General features: G+C 37.7%; 1 long non-coding RNA gene across 1 annotated transcript; it reads right to left on the reverse strand.

The window, feature by feature from the left end:
• Positions 1-420: 420 nt before the first annotated feature.
• On the reverse strand, positions 421-3,524 carry LOC113833999. The gene is made up of 3 exons (XR_003482235.2): positions 2,637-3,524; positions 1,158-1,886; positions 421-684 (listed from the first exon to the last, which is right to left on the reverse strand). It is a non-coding gene; the product is annotated as an uncharacterized LOC113833999 (long non-coding RNA).
• Between the last annotated feature and the right edge of the window lie 9,939 nt (positions 3,525-13,463).

Here is a 13,463-nt window from a genome sequence, read left to right on the forward strand (position 1 = left end):
CAGCTGTTGGTTACCCCTAAAATGTTAGTGCCACTATTGTACCACTGGGAATATCTTGTAATTATCACTGTTATGCTTCATAGACTTTATATCTGGGTAGGACTATTAATTTATTTTCTCCCTTGGAACTTGCATAGTATCTTTAGATCCCATGAGATCCACTTCTCAGAGAGAAGGCTTACAGACCAGTTGTAGCAAGGACTAACAACTGTAGAGCCCCTGCAATGGAGTTAGAAGGAAGGCAGTCTCATCCCCATCAATAGCATGGCTGTTTCATTCTCTCCTACCTCTGACATTACTAACTCTTTATTTTTGGAAAATCTTTGGAAAGGTGGTTCAGTATCTGCCAACCAACATATGAAGGAATTAAAAGAGTTGGACTGGACAGTAATTTTATAAATGTTTTCCTCAACATAGGGCTTTAGAAACCTGAGTCTTCTTTTATTCCCCCTTCTGGTAACAGAGTTCCTGAGTAACATAATATAATTTTAATGGAATAGTCTTTTTGTTCATTGTGAAGATGTGTCACTCTGTTTGGTTTAATAAAATGCTGAGTGGCCAATAGCTAGGCAGGTTTTCCAGGCACACAGGATGCTGTAAAGAAGAAGGGTGGAGTCTCAAGGAGACAGGAGAGAAGCATGACATATAGGAGATGAGGTGACAAGTCACGAACCATGTGGCAGCCTGTAAAGAAATGGAAATAGAAATAGTTTAGTTTAAGTTACAAGAGCTAGTTAGAAACAAGTCTAAGCTAGCAGCTGAGCTTTCATAATTAATAATAAGTATTGTGTCATGATTTTGGGAGATGACTGCCAGGACAGAGAAAGACTTGCTACAATAAACCGCATACATTTATCATCATTCTTTCTTAGTACATAGGTACAGATAAATGTCAGTCAGATACTAAACTTACTGCAGTACTGTGATAAAGTAATACAACTCAGGGTCTGGTTTCATGCATGCTAGGCAAATAAGACACACCTGGCAGATATTTATAGCCCTTGTTTTAATTTTACAAGATTTCAAAAATGTCTTAAAATCCTATAATACAAAGGAAGAATACAGAGGTCCTATTTGCATGATAAAACAATACAAGACAGGCTGTGACCTCCACTAGATTGCAACAGTTTTGATCTGAATTGTTCTCGCAGACTCACATGCTACAGGCTTCATCCCAAAGTCAGCAGTAACCATAGGGGCGGGCACTTTTGCAAGATCAGTTGGTCCCATGGTGTCTAACTTCACCAATGAATCAATCTGCTGATGAGTTAACAGCTTAGTGGGCTATTGGTAGGTGGTGGATAGTTCATAAGGGCTAGTTGGAAGAGCAATGGAACTATGCCTTTGTCAGGTATACTTTGTCCTTGACTCCTTCCTCTATGTATTTTTATTTCTTGCTGTCTTGAGATGATCAGCTTTGCTCCACTAAGTGCCCCAATCATGTTCTTCGGCCCCACAAGCCCAAAATGATGCAGTCAAATGATCGTGCTCTGAAACCTCAGAAGTAAAGATAAATCCTTGCTCATCTTAACAGAGTTTTCTGAGGCCATTTGTCACACAGAAAGCTGACTAGCAGAACAGGTTAGACCAACTTGGAAGAACTGTAGACTCCTGGATCTGGCATTTGAAGACCAGTTATTGAGTTAAAGAGTTACTGTGTGCACCAGAATGGGTGAGTCTGTTTAAGTATAGTAATGTCTTCTGTATTCTAATGATGGCAGATCCAGCTGGTAATCCTTCCTTTTCCTTCAAGTGCAGGATGAATCATGAAGTCATTTCACTAGTCTCTCCCTCTTTCTTTTGAAAGAGTGGGATATGGAGAAACAATGCCTGTGTTTTCCTGCCAAACTCACCGTGACTCTGTCGATCACGGTACTGGCCTCCATCTAACAAGAAGGCAGAAAAAATCACAGAGTTTATGGCAAGATATTTGGTTTTATTTCAGCTTTGAATTTCAGGAGCTTTTGTGTTCTCTCTGTATAATCTGTGTATAATTCTTAGGTATACAAAAAATATGTGTTGCTGGATTTGGGTGTAATTAAAACTGCAGGGAGATGGGTTTATTTGTTCTGCAGTTTCGCATATCCTCTGGGAAACAAAATTGTGATACATAAACTCCAGTTTGAAAATAATGATGCTGTTCCACTACACTTTGGTGTTTACTAATCCACTGAGTGGTAGCACATTAGTCCAAATGGATCTAGCATACCTTTTCCAGCAACTGCTATTGGAATCTGCCAGAACAACTGGCATGGATAATTCTCTATTTCTGAGAAACAGGCTACAGGTATTTTCTTCCTTCCTTTTTTCCATTCCTCCTCTCCTCTCCTCTCCTCTCCTCTCCTCTCCTCTCCTCTCCTCTCCTCTCCTCTCCTCTCCTCTCCTCTCCTCTCCTCTCCTCTCCCCTCCCTTCCTGTCTTCTTCTCTCCTCTCCTTTCCTCTCCTTCCTTTCTTTCTTTCCTTTTGGTTTTTCAAGATAGAACACCATTATATCACTCTAGACTGACAAATTAGGAAACAAAATAAACAGACAAGAAAGAAATTGTGTCTATAACAAAGAGAAGTTTAAAACAGTGACTTCAGTGGTGGTCTGCTATCTGAAGAAAGCTGAATACTCTCCCTTTTGATCACGATACCTCTGTCATCAGGTCCTTCAAGTGAGTTTGTCAAGGTCTGTTGAGTGAGCACTTCTGAAGAGATAAAGCTATTGTAAAATCTACCACAGCATGGTATGTACCCATGAGTAACTCCTAAGTTAAAGCATAGAAGAGTCGGTTGTCTTTATTGAACAGCTATGAAAAGTCAAGAGAAATTGTGCTTTAATTTAGCTCTTGTTTTAATCTATTTCTCTTTACATATGATTTGCCTCAGGGCTTCTTACCTTTCTTTCTGTATATCTTACTTTCCTGCTGCCTCCATGTCCAGCTGGTGGCTGCCTGGTTTCTGGCTCTGGGTATGTCACTTTCTTTCTCCCTCACTCGCTCCTCCTTCTCTCTCTCAAGTCTACATTTCTCTTACTTATTCTCTCTGCCTGCCATCCTTGCCTTCCCCTCTTTTCAACTTTTTATTATACCAGTTAGGTGCCTTTGTCAGGCAAGGTAAACAGCAACACATCTTTCCATATTTAAACATATGCAGCATAAACAAATACAACATATCTTCACATCATTAACAAAGACTGCATGAACAAATGTAACACACCATTACACAGCCAAAGTAATATTCTACAACATAAATAAATGTAACAAATCTTTGCCTAGTTAAAATAATATTCCACAACAAGAATGTGAACAAATATAGTTACAGATTATATCAAACATAATAATCACCAAACCCATTAAAGATTTGGCCATGGATAAAACTTCAAAACTTTAACCTTTGTGTTTTCATTAAAAAAAATAGAATATTCTTAAAGTATGTAAATTGTAAATTGTTACGATAAATCTTTCCACCAAAAGCTGCCTGGGCCCCACTGCCACGTGTGAGCTTTACGACAGCTGCCTGCCCGAGTTAGGCCCAAATGAATACACAGAGAGACTTGTATTAGTTACAATGCTGCTTGGCCAATGACTAGGATTCTCATCTGTTAGCTCAGTCTCAATTATCATACATCTATATATTTTATAAGACTTATCTTATCGGATGCCTTATTGGCGTCCCTTCTAGCTGGTGGATCACATCGTGCCACTGAAGCAGGAGCCTAGGGGAAAAGAGGGCCCTTCCTGATTCTCTTTCGCTTAAATATGAGTCTCCTTGCTATGTCACTTCCTGCCTGGATCAGCACTTCTCTACTACATTTCCCAGAATTCTCTTTGACTCCTACTTCCGTCTAACTTGCTGTCTCATTGGCCAAACAGTATTTTATTCAATAATCAATAAGATAAACATACACAGTAGTACATTCCCCATCAGTAAATATTTTATTTCCTGTCTTGTTTGGCATAGTTTGTTATTGATGTTTGCTTGTTCATTCTCCTAAAATACATAGATAAACCAGGACACCCAAACTGTGCTTCCAGTGGACAGTTTTGCACTAATATTTTTCAAATTAGATAAATACCTTTCTAGTCTTTCAAACATATGACTAGTGTTGGCTCTTTTAAAGTTCTTCCCAAGATTAGGATAAGGGGCATATCCTCAGCTAAGCTATGCCAACCTGTATTGCTTGGCTTTGTATTTTCTTGAAAATGAAGCAGAGACCATAACTTGTAGAGAGTGGATTAGTAGATTGTAACCCGCACACAAAATTTGCCCACTATCTTTGTTTGGGGAGCAGGTCTTTGAAACTGTAACACCAGTTGTAATTTTAAGTGATTAGAATAAGTCAGACGAAGAATAACATTTTGTGACACAGAATTTTTATGAAATTAATAATTCATTGTCAGAGGCAGCTGTGCTCTCTTCATTCACATTTCTTATGTTTGTGACAGAGAAACCATGGCTCATAAAACATGAAATACTTTTTGACATTTATTGGGGAAAAAAACATCATTTAAGTATATATGAGCCAGTGAATAATGAAAGGGGAATGTGATGCTTCCAGTTTGGAGGGCTTCACAGTGGGGGGCAAAAGGTCATTGAGCTGCACACACAACTTAGTAGAGTGCTTGTAGAAATGATCTCTTAGCTGGGTGGTGGCAGCACACACCTTTAATCTCAGCACTCGGGAGGCAGGTGGATCTCTATGAGTTTGAGGCTGGCCTGGTCTACAGAACAAGTGCTAGGATAGGCTCCAAAGCTACACAGAGAAACCCTTTCTCAAAAAAAGAAGGAAGGAAGGAAGGAAAAAAGGAAGGAAGGGAGGAAGGAAGGAAGGAAGGAAGGAAGGAAGGAAGGAAGGAAGGAAGGGAGGGAGGGAGGAAGGAAAGGAGGAGGGAATCTCTTAAGGCAATCCTATCTGATCCTTTCCAGGATTTTGGAATGACATTGCTGGTAGAGCACAGAGCTTTCCTATTGGATGTAGCTGGAAATATTCTGTTGGCAGGTGTTTTTCCTCCCCACATCCTATGTCATGAGATTCGTGTATTGTTTGTCTTCTCAGACTCCAAATACAGATGCAAAACACAAAAATATAGAACCAATCTGAGGGTGGCTTTCTTAAAGAGGTATGAGTAAAGAGTTCATAGAAAAACTCAATTTAGCATACACAGCTGTCATGATCAATAGTGATGCTCCTGGCATCAAATTTGACTGTTGTTGTGTCTGACATTGCTATTTTTATCTGTGCACATACAGCAAGAATATGCCAACAATACAGCAAAAAGATGTTTTACCATTCTTTAGAATATATTTGTTTTAATGACCCTAGGAAACACAGAATTTTGGATATACTAAAGGCCAAAGACTACCAGTTTCTACTTACTGTTGTTTTAAATAGTTTATTGGCATTACCATTCAAACTAAAGGATGGTATTGCCAGAATGGTATTTTATACTGTGTATAAAAAAGTGTTCAAACACATTTTCTACTGTTAATCAATCATCATGCTACCTAAGTACTTGTTCTAAGTACTTTGGAGGCTAGAACAGGCATCCAGCATTAAAAAAAAAGATGGACACAATTACTCAGAGTAAGGGCAGTTCCTGAAAATACATGAGGAATGTTTCTACATCTGTTTACCAGGAAGAAAAGTTCCCAGCTTGAGCAAAATCATAGTTACCTGCAGGGCTGGAAGGATCTGGGTATTGTTATAAGATAACGAATAGATTAGTTGATGGAAATCTTCTTTGTCAAGAAAATGAGGAAAACAATATAATAAAATGGATCCAGGAAGATAATGAAAGTGCTGGAAAGCTATCAGAGCAATTGAAACATGCTTGAAATTATAAAAGGGAGTGATTCTTGATGTGGGAGCACAAGGGAAGAGCTCACAAAATTTAATGATGCAGTCCGAAGGGTGGTCACAGAGTACTCAGGGTGGCAAGGAGATCCTTCCATTCAGGAATAGAATTTGAGACTCACGCAGGACTTTTGTTATCTTTGCTCAGAAATCACAAATAAGAGAGTAAACCTACAACTAAACCATTTAAAATGCTCATGTTTTTTCCATCCATATCAATTTTCTAGGTTTAACTATCAACATCTACCATTTCCAACCTTAGATCTTGTTGCTCAGCTAGTCCTTCCCCATTAAAATTCATCCATCTTCCCTTTCGCATACAAATCAGAGATCACAGTGATGAATCTGATTCTCTGTACTGGAGAAATCAATTTTAGGTTGATTTGACCATAAAATAGTTCTCTTATTCAAAGAAGGGAAAAAGAAAAGATAAAAAAGTTGGTAATTTAACTTTCAGATACATGCTACATACATAAAGGTGTCTTGGGGGCATTGGAATATTGAATGTCAAAACAGAAAGTTTGCAATGAAAGAAACCAGTATAAGACTTTGGGATCCTGGCTAGACAAATTGAGATTAGCCAAGTAAAGTCCTACTCAACTGACATGTCAGAGATATGTTCAAGAAGACTTCCCTAGGAATGGGATTTCAAATATAAAGCAAAGATGAAGGCATAGGGTACAGGAAAAGAAGTCTGGGAGGTTTAATGGAAATCTTCACATGATTTCAGTAGGGCAAGGCAGACATTTGGGAACTGGTCAGGAGGAAGAGAAATCTATTTGGACACTCTTCTATTACTCAAGAAAAAAGTGCCACAATCCAAAGACCATCCATAATATAACCAGATTTGGAGACAGAGAGAATGAAGAGAGATGTCATGTGATAAATGCAAAAACCCAGTGAGATGATGGGTTAATGATGATCACTATTTAAGAGGAAAACTCTGCAGGGAACACCTGAAAAGAAGAGATTAGAGACAGGAAAAATAATAATAAGAGGAAAGAGAAAAACTTCAGAGAAAAATTTTGAAGACAGTGTCAGTTGATTTATTTGGTTATAGATGCAGATACTTTGTTCTCGTTGAAATAAAGAGAAAAAAATTGCCTTCAGTAACTGGCTCAAAGACAGCAGTTAAGATTTCCTTAGTGATGTTTTGGTGCTTCTACTGGTGGGAGATTGACATGGAGTCTTACTATGTACCCTTCCTGACCTAGTACTTCAGATGCTCCTGTCTCAGTCCCCATGTGATGAGATCAAAACTGTATAACACCATGATCTTCTCCTAAAGGAATTTTCCTCAAGAGGTTTCTGATCACCCAAATTGATGAGGACTTCCATTTGTATGTACCAGGGAGAAAACAGTAACAGCTAACATGCATTTACCCAGTTTAAATAGACTTCAATTTACTTCATAGCTTTCCTTTTAATAGTTTTATCGGATAGGAATTAAAGACATCATAACCCAAATGAAGGAAATGAGATATGAAATGAAGTATGAAATATAAGGTAAATAGATGTTTTTGCAGTGTTCGAATCAAACCCTGGGCATTTCCTATACTGGGTAAATGTTTTACTACTGACCTACAAACCTAGCTAGAGATAAATATTTTTAATACACAAACTTAATCTTCAAACCAGAGAAAATGAGAGAACACAGTAGTATATCAAAGAACAAACTGGGCCAGTATATTTGCAAAACTTGCTAACAAATTTCTGGAAGTTTCTGGCTTTGGCAAACGGTGTTGAATCATTTTTCAGTGTTATTTTTGCTAGGCAACCTGGGTTTGCACAGAGGATATTTTTCTCTGAAGTGAGGAAAGTTCATCTTCTGTTGTCAAGCAGCTCCTTAAAGGAACCATTTGTCCCCCTTTGGTGATTTGGATTCCATCACTTGTTGGCCTGTTTTGTACTTTCATTGCAAACTTTCTGTTTTGGTATTCAATATTCTAATGCCCCCCAAGACACCTGTATGTATGTAGCATGTATCTGAAAGTTAAATTACCATCTTTTTATCTTTTCTTTTTCCTTCTTTGAATAAGAGACATATCTTATGGTCAAATCAATTAGAAATCTTTGCATATGAAACCTATCTCAATGACATGAACATAAAAGATGTTATGGAAATATTAACTGATTCTATTACAGCTGCTTAGAGGGCAGAAATTAGATTTGAACTGTGATGAATATCTTTCTAACTGTGCGCTAGCAATACTTTTCATCAGTTTAAGAATGTGGATTGAATGTTACTTATTTTGGAAGTATGCTTTTCATCTGATTAAGTTACGAGATTTTTTGCCTTTGTTCACTTTGTCGGGTATTTTTGTGGAATAAAAATATTTTTTCTTTATTCATGTGTGCATGTGTTTTTCTGATCCTCACTCAAAGAATTTTCAAAAGCCAAAAAGTAAAAACACTTATTGTCAGGAAATCTAAGACTTGAATTGAGTTTTGAAGAAAAGTTGTACAAGCCATGTATTTTGCCAATAAGACTATGGAGATCTGGAGTGATACATGTATGTATATTCATAACACCATAAACAACCTGGTAAACAACTTTGTTTCAAAAACACAGTTTTCCCCAAACCTCTGAAAAATTGCAGTTCAAACTTTATAGAGCTGTTTGTAAGACACAATGTTTTTCCCTCCAGCCTTTTACCTTTTTATGATTATTTGTTTACCGTTTAATTGGGTATATGGTCCCTCTTCAGTTTGACTTCTCTTTCACCTTGATTTATGTTGATTTTAATTAAGTCCAATGATATTCAACAACCTGGTTGTTGTAATGATAACTGTCAGTTCCCTGGGTTCTGCCACTGCTTTAGGGCCCCCAAATAACACACAGAGATTTATATTAGTTACAAAGCTGGCCAATAACTTGGATTTCTTATTTGCTAGCTCAGTCTTAATTATCAACCATAACTATTAATCTATATAATTTTCCCTGTTTTGATTAGAAAGAAAATTATTTTACATGTCAATTCCAGGCCCCTCTCCCTTCCCTCCCCCCCTCCTCCCCCAACTAACACCCTACCTATCCCATATGCTTTCTGCTCCCCAGGGAGGGTGAGGCCTTCCATAAGGGGGTCTTCAAAGTCTGTCATATTCTTTGGGATAGGGCCTAGGCCAACTCCCTTGTGTCTAGGCTCAGAGAGTATCCCTCCATGTGGGGTGGGCTCCTAAAGTCCATTCCTATGGTAGCAATAAGTACTGATCACTACAAGAGGCTCCATAGATTTCCAAGGTCTCCTCACTGACTCCCATGTTCAGGGGGTCTAGATCAGTCCCAAGCTGATAATCTATATATTTTTATAAGGACCTATCTTACGGAGGACGCCAGCCTTATGCATCCTCTCTTCCTGGGATCACATGGCAACCCTCTCTCTTTCCTACATTTCCCAGAATCCTCCTTTACTCCTAGTCCTGCCTAACTTGCTTCCCTATTGGCCAACAGTGCTTTATTTATCAACCAATACATATCAATATCAATCAAACATACACAGAAGAACCTCCCCAATCAGGTTGTATTATTTACTTTTCTGTTATTGTGATACATTACTGAGGGCAAATTAAAGAAGAAAGTATTCATTTGAGGTTACAGTTTCTGAGAAGAGCCTATAATAGTGTGGGAGGCATGAAAGCAAGCAGCTGTAGGTAGCAGGAAGCTAAAATATCACAATTTAAACTACAAACACAAAGCAGAGAGTGCAAACTGGGATTATTGTGGGAGATGAACTGACTACTCAAACCCATTCCTATGACATACTGTCTCCAACAAGGTTCTACCACCTAAAGTTTCTTCAATCTCTCCAAACAAGGCCACTAACCATATAAAATATGTGAGCCCACTCTGGACACTTTTCATTTAAATCATCACATTTTACTGCATAGTCTCAGGCCCACACCACAGTACAAAATACATTTAGTCCAGTTGTACAAGTCCCCATATTGGTTCAAGGTTGCATCACTGCTTAAAAGTCTAGAATCTCTTCTGAGACTCAAGGCAATATCTTAACTGTGACTCCAAAAACCCCAAAATCAAGTTAAGTATTTTCTACCAGATTAGCAGAAGCTTTTGTGATTTTAAGCATTTGCTTGTTAGGAAAAGGCAACCTCTTAGGGATTCTCCCTGCAAACTGGGAGCTTAGCTAGTGGGGTCAGGTTCTAGACCCACCAGCACTCTTCCTGTTGCTCCATTGCTGAGCAGGAGGCCTCTCTCTAATTAATGGCTCTAATCTCCATAACAATTATAGCCTGTCTTTCAGCTCAGGCCTTGGCTGTAACATTAAGTTCCTCAGTACCCCTTATTTCTGTTCCTTTGCTATTTTTCATTGTAGGCTTGCATTATCAGTAACAATGAATATACTGACTTAACATCATGTTGCCTTTAAGTTTCCTATGTGAAAGAAACTAATCCTCTACTTTGAAATTTAGCCTGTGGTAAGTTATTCAGCCTTGGCCAGGAGGCAGTCACATCCTGTGCTTCATGAGCCACGACTCTATAGTCAGCATTACTCTGCCACAAGGATCTTCTAGGCATCTGCTAGAGAACAGCCCACTAAGTTCTGCTTTCAGCATCCTACTGCTTCTCATGTCCAAAGTTCTAGTCTCCCACATTCCTCCAAAAACCAAAGTCAGGTTCTTCATAGCAGCAGCCACTATCTGGTATACACTTCTATATTGGTTACTATAAAGAGTAACTTGACTTTCCCTGGCAGTGACTATTATTCTCTTTTTCTGTTTGATGTCACATTAATCAGAATAGCTGCTTTTGACCTGGGCATATTCATGCCCAACACTCAGAAGGTGGAGACAGAAAGATCAGAGTTAAAGCTTGTCTTTAGGTACATGGTATTCTTAAAGCTATCCTGACTGTCTCAAAACCAATGCACAAAATAACATAAATACTTTTATTTTTCAAATGTTCTACTTGTAATTTTTATTGCATAATCATGATTTTTAAATTGTATTATTAAATTTATTTCATGTGGATGTGTGTGCTGAGTCTATATATATGCACCATGTGTATGCAGTACCCTCAGAGGCCAGAGTGTCAGATTCCCTGAAATTGAAGTTTCAGGTGATGATAAGCTCTCCAACAAGGGGACTAAGAACAGAATTCAGGTCTTCTACGAGAGCAGCAAATGCTCTTAACCACTGAGCTAATACTCCAGTCCCATTATTAACTTTAGATAGTGAAGATCTTCTCCTGTTTAATAAAATTAAATTACAAAATTTGGATGAAAATTCCAGCTAGAGTAAAATTTAATCTAGAGTCTCCTAGCAAATAAAACGTATTACTACTAATACTAACATAGTAAAAAGTATTATTCCAAATACTAATATAGCAATGTAAAGACACACTCTATCCCAAGACATGGGCTTTCACAGAGAAGTGAAGTCAACTGATAGGCTGATGGGAGTGTGGACCATACAAGTTATCTCTTATTTTAATTTCATTTATATCAGTCTAAATGACTTAAATGTCAACTAATTTAAAATTTATCCTAAGGTGGGAGAATTTGCTTCGGGTTCCAGGCAGACACAGGCTAGAGTGGCATCTTATGTCAAAGAAATAGACAGACATACAAGCCATTATTACCAAAATTGAAAATTAAAAAAAAAATTCTGGTTCTTTGGTACACTGACAACTATGTTTGTTGTTGTTTTGTTTTATCACATACCTTTTCTGTGTTCATTAAAACAATAATTATTTGACAATATAAATAACCTTAATAATAAATAAGTTCAGCCCATTAGGTCAAATAATATAGTAAGGCTAACGATGAGATGTTGGAAGTTATTTGACTCGTTGGTTGATAGACATAATAAACACACATCCATCTACAACAATGTATACATAGTGATAGTAATGATTGCTCATTATTTAAAATTCAGCCTTCAGTGCATAACATCTTATTAATCTGGTAGGTCTATTCTTCAGTTTCATGAATTCCTCAGATCTGATTTGATAAAGGCTAACCTTTAAGTATTACAGCCCTCTAGACAACAGCACTAAATTTGACTGAAGTTAAATTGCATTTACCTGTTGACTTGTGTATTGCTGCAGAGACATCAGAACATTTCGGATGGATCTACTGACTCTGATTTCATTTGTCTAAGTAGATAAATCTTTGGTATTGAACTTGCCTCTACAGGCATGACAGTACTTCTCCTTGATCTAATTTTACAGCCTCCTCCCACTTCTGAGAACAAAAGTTTAAACAAAAAAATTCTGAAGGTAATAAGGTCAGTGTACTGTAATGAACACTTGGAAAGAAAGTGTTTAATTTGGCAAAACATACCCCTAGATAGATCACTTTCTCTTTTACCTGATGCATTCAGAAGAAATATTATTTTATATGAAAGCATAGCAGCAACAATTAATTTATTTTTTGCATACTCTTGACAAATGCCAACATTTTTTTGGTGTTTTGCATACTCAGAGTCAGAAAATGCAATTTCCTTCAAAAGGATGGAGTATTGGTCATCTTTTTTGGAACCACAACACAATTTTTCATCATGCCTATTGTTTCTGCTCCAATGACCTTTCAACTGAAAACAGAAAGGATTTATTCTTGAGCATGTCAATAACTGGAGACAATGGTCTGTATCTGGCATCTCAGCTTCTACTTGGGTCTTGGCTGTGTATTTGTCAATGTTTATAATCATCTCAGGTTATAAGAAATTAGAAAACTATGCATTCAAGTAAAATAGTCACACAACTAATGGCTAATAAATGTCCCTAAACAACTGGCCAGGATAATCCTTGTTGCTGTTCTGTGTATGAATTGGTTGAATGGAAACCAATTTTCCTAAGGCACTTGAAGACTCTCCTAAGTAGGTTAATCATCCTTTCTGGCTTTCCAGTATTGTTCAGTATGTCACTGTATCTTCTCTGAGGACATAAACGTAGTATTCATAGAGCAGTGGAAATGCAACTCAGGGCTCATGAACTCATGCGCACAATGACATCCTGGGCCTTCCAACAGATCACTCTTCTGTTAATACTGCAAAAAGAAGTCTTTTCTAAAGTTAGGATCTCTGAGTGCTTTATTTGAAATCAATTTCAAGAAAGAAAACAAATCTTTCCACATAAAAAACAAATTACAGCCAGAACTGTTCTCACTGAAGTGTGCCTGGAGCAGGCCTGACCTCCAGGTGCCTTAGAACATGTTTGTATACAGCATGTGTGCCAACATGTATACGCAAACTATCAGTGAGAAACCTTAGTAGAGACAATTTAAACAACCAAGAGTGACTATATTCAGAATTGCTTCAGTTAAGGACTAAGACCTTAGAGATAAAAAAGGTTAGAGATGAACTAGATTACTCTTTAGAATGAGGAGAAATTTTAAACACTGTGGCAAGTGAGTGGGAAAGTACCAGAGGACATGGGAAGCCAGCTGCTCATTGTGAGTGAACCCTTTGTGCATGCTAATTGTTGTATGCAAAATTTAGGTTCCTATGTATCTTGGTGATGACACTTTAAAGCAGTGGTTCTCAACTTTCCTAATGCTGCAACCCTTTAATAGAGTTCCCAACCATAGAATCATTTTTGTTGCTACTGTAATTTTGCTACTGTTATGAATCACAATGTAAATACATTTATTTTCTGATGGTATTA

Source organism: Cricetulus griseus, chromosome 2, assembly GCF_003668045.3.
Source record: "Cricetulus griseus strain 17A/GY chromosome 2, alternate assembly CriGri-PICRH-1.0, whole genome shotgun sequence".
Taxonomy (NCBI): Eukaryota; Metazoa; Chordata; class Mammalia; order Rodentia; family Cricetidae; genus Cricetulus; species Cricetulus griseus.